Here is a 6385-nt window from a genome sequence, read left to right as displayed (position 1 = left end):
GTTTATCATCTATTATTCAGCAGCACTACATTGTGATGGAGGCAAACTTGGCAAGGAAAGTGAAGAGAAGAGCAGCCTTGTACTTTAAAACCCAGGAAGGCATGGTATTCAGCCAAGCTTATCGTTTGTTTGCCAGAGGACAATTTAGAGTGGAGGCAGCATGCCTTTCCGATATGTTTGCACTCTTTCCACAGCTGCATTCCTTGTGTAGCTGGAGTGATATGTATATAATAAGAGGAGACTGAAGGGAAAATACCAATGATGTTCTAACATTTAGCTACAGCGCCTTGCAAAAGAACTCCGATCCCCTTCATTTAGCGGAATTGTGAAATGGAAGGAAAGCATACTTCAATGTCGTTTAGACCACCAAAGGTATTCAACTCCAGCCCTCAAGTGCTGGTTTCCTGCAAATTTTAAATATATCTCTTCTTCAACACACCTAGTCAAATATACAGGTCTTTAATAGGTCTCTGTAGAATTCAGTCATTTGACTTGACCAGGGGACACATCTAAAAGTTGCAGGAACAAGCCCTTGGGGACTGGAGTTGAAGTTTAGACCAACCTTTTACTACATTTGCGTTTACAATTCTTTTGGAGTACATTTCTATCAGCTTTGCATTAATAGTCATTTAAATTATTTTCCCATTCGTCAGCAAATTTGGTAAAGCTCAATAAGATTGAACGGAGTTCTTCTGCAAACATCAATTTTGTAGTGTTGCTGTAGATTCTTATCTGAATATACGCTGTAGCTTCAACTGGGTCATTCAATCACATGAGCTTTGATCTAAAGCATTGTATTGTATCAGCAGAGCACTGTCTGTGGGTTTGATCTGGAAAATGTGAGAAAAATTAGTCAACATAAAAGACTAGCTTGAATAATTCAGGAATCTTGTGCATTATTGTGTATCAAGGGAAACTCTTAATTTGGTGCAAACAAAACAAGGAGTAGTTTGCACCAAATCAAACTAATTCAATGATAACTCAGTGTTGACAGTGATGACTATGTGTTTACTACTGCCTATTTCACAATAATAAAGTAAACAGTGCAGCATGTTTGTAAGTTGCTCATCTAGAGGGGGTTGGAGGGAGTGTGGATGTTTGCAGGATACACAGTATTTGCTAACTGGTGTAGAACTAAAATAGCCTTGCATGGATTTAGCAAAACATTGGATTGACAAATGTTATGCTTTACTTTAAATTTGTAATTTTCTTTTTAGACTTTTGTTGTTCATATCTGTAAACTCTTTCCAGGCGATTGCATCTAAAAGTGTACTTAATCGTCAATCATTTGTTGCCATAGCTCTTAAAGGAAAACCACTGATGGTAAGCATGTTGTTTATTTGTAACCAAACCATACTGTTGAATATTTCAGTGTAACCTAAGCAAGTAATCTTCAGGTTTTTACAGTTTATGTTTCCACTAAGCTTAACCTTAAATGTTTTTGAATGCAACGTTTTAGAAGAGTAGGAAAGTATTTACAAATTTAAGGTTTTATAGAACATATTTGGTTTTGAATAAACATATTGGCCGATGAGGTAGACTATCTGGTCTACATAGATAGTGTTGGCATTCCAAAAGTTGCATAAACTGATTTCAACAGTCTGAAATCAGTAATGTCCAACTGTAATTTCACAAGCTCTGATCTATGATAGTCTTATTACATGCATGTTTCCATCCTCTGTGTTTGAGTGGTTAGTCATTCTGGTTCCTTATCTGTCTGCAGAATCCTCCTCAAAAAGGAATTACGCAATTTCCTCAACTTTAACACATGCATCTTTCCCAGTGTGATGAGGTCAGCCAGCATGTAGTCTGTACAGGCTGCTGCTCTTTTGTCTGAGGTGGCATAGGTCTGCCTATAGAGAAATGTCTGAGCTGGCATTATAGCTATAAATGGAAAAGAAGAAAAAAAAAAGTCCACCTGGGACCTTATTCTACTGGCAAATTGCACGCATACTCACATCGTATTACTACATTACAAAAGACTGATCCAGTTATCGGTTTTACAGCATCTAAGCCTTATTAATTTCTGATTTCAAGGATCTTATCAAAGTTAGCTGACTCTTCTGTTTCTGATTCAAGTGAAGCTAGGGGTAATATAAGAAGTCATGAGTGGTAGAGCACAGGTTGCTTATTTCTGATTTATATTGACCACAAGTTATCTTTCCATTTGAAAAAACAAAGTGAAATGCAATGGGCTTAATTTAGAGGATTCCAAAGTGCACTCTGGAATCACCTAATCAGTACGGATTTTGTGCTGATCCCAATGGCAACGGTGCAATTTTGGTACCCAGGAACTCTGGCTCAGGCAGTTAATGTAGATGAAAACTGGAATTAAAAAAAAATTAGTTTTATTAAGATTAACATTTTTACTAATGCATTAGAATCTTAACATGGAAAATGTAGAAAAAAAGAAAGTATTTATGCTTTAATAAGAATGATTTTTGATTTCGTTTTAATTTCATATAAATGATCAAATGATCTTCATGTAATTGATGGATGCACACAAATTTCCCACACAAAATTAGGTCTGTTTTGTGTGCCAAGCTGGTGCACACAAAAAAAACCAATTTGACTTTAGTTCTGCTTTGCTCTCAGTAAAGACATTTAAATTGTATACATTTAAAAAAGGGGAAAATAAAAAAATTATGTATATTTCTTATTTTATCTTAAAAATTAGGTTTTCTTATTGGACTATTTTCTTCTCTAGCTGCAATACAATGCAGTAGAGTTGCTAAAATACACATTGACTTCAAGAGGTTGGATTTTATTCCCAGCAGTTGTAAAAAGCTGTCAAAAACATGCATGCAAGCAACATAGCATAAAAATGAAAGCTGTCTGATTTAATGCATTTCTAATCTGTTATACTTAAAATACATTTTTGAAAGGTTCTTCTATTATAACCATTGCCTATTACAAATGCAACACTTTGTAGACATGGAAATTAGTATAATAGTAATTAAACTGACTCATCTTTGAACATCTAGGTCAGTTTTGAGTCTGCTGTTTTTTTCCCACATGGGTCCCTGCACAAACACAGACCCTTTTACAGACTTCTGCTTTGTAGCTTGGTATGACATCATACAATGTGGCATCACTTCCCTGCAAGGCAAGTCATTGCTCACTCAACTGGGGTGCAAACACATAGCCATGCAAGGATTTCTATGTGTGCAAATGTTGGTGTGTGTTTGTACACGCATGCGTATGTGTGTGTGCATGTGGATGCATGACATCACAGTGTCATTGCTGCCCAACTCCACAGCAAAGCCATGTTTTCTGAAGCAGAGAGTAGGACAGGAAGTGCCATGGCAGCGTCACTTCTCTGGCTATTGTTGTGATCGCCTTGATTGCTTGTTCTTTTTTTTTTTTTTTCCATCTACTGGGCTTAAACCAAGGGGACTGGGCTGCTGGTGAGAGTGGAATTGATCATTGAAGTAAGTAGAGGTGCCAAAGGATAAGATGTTCCTCTGAAGAAAATCAATAACCACTATCCAAGGATTTATCAGATGAAGATTCATTATCGACTTCAGATGTTGATTCAGAGTGTATGATGAAGAGGAGTCAAAGGTTCAGTGGCTCTTTCAGCTTTGAGGAGGACCAGCACATTCGTCCGAAAGATGAGGAAGAGGAAGGAGAAGCTTTGCCACCAAACTTCACTAAAGGACCAAAAGAGGTGGCAGCAAAAGCAGCAGCAGATTTTAAGCAAATGGAAACTAATCTAGTAATCTGTGGCTCAAATCAAACAAGGTCGGATATATTCAGACCTCAACAGTTATGGCAAGCTATGACAAAATGCCTTTCTTTTCGCTGGACTTCCATCAGCAGACAAAGCAACCGGAAATCAGCCTACGAAGGGGATCTCAACCAATGTGAAGACACACAGTCATCTGTCAGCTCTGACTCGACCAATGAGAGCTCCTCAACATCATCTGCCTCAGATGACAAAGATGCACATCTGTCAAAACCTGAGGTCATCAGCAACACAGGAGGGAAAAGTGGTCCACCCCCTCGTCTAGGAATTTCTTATTCCTGCCCCAGACTATCCAGATCTAGACTAACAACAGACCTGGGTCTGGCCTCAGCAATCTTGGAGAAAGAAATGTTTCTACGGGTTGAGCTGGTAGATTCAGGTGATGAAAGGGATGATTTACGCTACCGAGCAGAATGGACTTTGACAGAGAGAACTAAGGACCTGGCAGGAGGCGTCTGGCAATCACAAAGCCAAAAAGTAACAGACTGACCTATTAAATTGAAGGTTTGGGCTGATTTAGAAGTGATAGACTTCACATCATATACTGCTTAAGTTAGATTGCAACCTCAGCTATGATAATGTTACCATAGATGGCAGAATCGTTCATTACAAATGGCTTGTGTTTTTCTGAAGAGTAACATTGGTTTTCAGTCCTACCCATGAATTTTCAAGAGCTAGAGAATCTTCAGACCAGCACCTTGTTTCAGTGATCTTTGAGGAGTGATTCTAAGGCATAATTTAGCTAAACCAGGTAGAAAAAAGGGAATTATTAATGCTACTTGATAAAATAGATGTCTGGAAAACAAAGGAAGTAGCAACATATTGACCTGGTAACTCAAGATTTGGATTACACTACAAAAAAGTACTTCACACCATGTATCCTTAAAGTGAGACTGCAAGCTCAGCCATGATTATGTTATCTTACATTGTGAGGATTCTGATTAGAGTTGACCTAGATTTTTCTAAGTAATTGGTTACGCGTGATGTCTATCAGATTCAGTAAATGCAGATAATCAATTAGAAATGCTATTTTGTTGGCACGGCTAATGCTGAGGTCATTTTTTTCAGCCTTGATGGAATCCTCACAGAACGTTTTTATTTCTCAGTGGTCTCTTGGTGGAGAAATGGTGAAATTGTATTTTGGTGGTTTTTCAGTAAAACCCGGGATTTTACAGTATTGGGTTTTGAGGTCTTCATCCATGGTGGTCTTAACTACCAGTATGTTGAAAAACACTGTCTCAACATGTGTCAAGCAAACTACACTACAGTGTTGAAATAAGGTCTTAATTTCTTTATACTTTTCTGGCTCAGCACATGCTACAGTAAATACACAAAAAAGGTTTAGATATGCTGACAGATGCAAAGCTCAACTATCATTATATATACTTAGCCCCTTTTGTCATGTACTTTTATGTTATAATTTTGGTAAGTACACACAGCATAGCTTTAATCAAATAATATTTACTATTGGAAACAGATGCCATTATTTTCTTTATAAACAAATTAAAGTTCTGTGATTCTGCATGGAGAACAATTTCACTCAAAAGTGAAAACTGCATTTCAATATTTTGTAGAGGTGTTGCCAGAAGGGAGTTAAATGAATATGCCGCTATACTGAGATTTTCTTTCTCCAAATTCAGAATTTTACATGCAAAATTGCTGTAACTTTTAAAGAATGTGGATAAGTGCCACAGAGGATGCCATTGATGATCTTGTGAATTCAGAACATTAGTTAAGTGGAGCCACATCTGTGGATTATTTTATAGCAATGCCTCATACATCTTGCTCCTTTTTCTGACATTGGTGGAAAAACGTAATGAAATTAGCTAAGATATCGGGAAGATAACACTGCACCTCTACTTGTTTAATTCATCCCTAGGAAATTTCAAGATATCTGAACGTGCCACCTTCATTTTTTTCATTTATAAACACATTGGAAATGTCCAATTGTAATACTATTCAGGGAGGAGAAAGTTGATGTCTCAGGGAATAATATGTTTTGGTGAGCAATGTCCAAATCAACCACAGAACAAAAGCAAAGATCTAGTGAAGATGCTTGCTGAAGCTGGTAACCAAGAGTCCTTAAGTCGGCAACACACATCCCTTACCAACATGGTCTGGGAGTTCATTGAAGAGACAATTATTTCAAATGCTTCGCAAACATACAGATTACAGCTTGCAATACAATCGAGAATGAAGACATGTTTCGAGACATGTTCTGTGGTCTGATGAAACTAAGATTGGTGTGTCTAAATATAATGATCATTGTAACATTTGGAGGAAAAATAGTAAAGCTTGCAAGGCTGAGAATATCATGCAAACTCTTCATGGTGGTAGCAGAACCATTTTGCTGCTGTACCACCAGTACACTTCACTAAATATAACATCAGTACATAAATATAACATCGGTACTGTATTTATTAATACAGTGTTACCCTAAGCAAATCACAAAATAGTTCTAAAGTGGCTTAAGGACAACAAAGTCAATGTTCAACACTGGCCATCACAAGACCCTGATTTCAAGCACATAGAAAGTTTGTAGGAACAACTCAAAAGTTGTATGAGCTACAAAGCTGACTCAATTCCACCAGTTCTGTCTAGAGCAGGGGAGTCAATCTCCAGTCCTCAAGGGCCGCT

Source organism: Gambusia affinis, linkage group LG14 (genome assembly GCF_019740435.1).
Source record: "Gambusia affinis linkage group LG14, SWU_Gaff_1.0, whole genome shotgun sequence".
Lineage (NCBI taxonomy): Eukaryota > Metazoa > Chordata > Actinopteri > Cyprinodontiformes > Poeciliidae > Gambusia > Gambusia affinis.
This window is presented reverse-complemented; position numbering follows the sequence as displayed.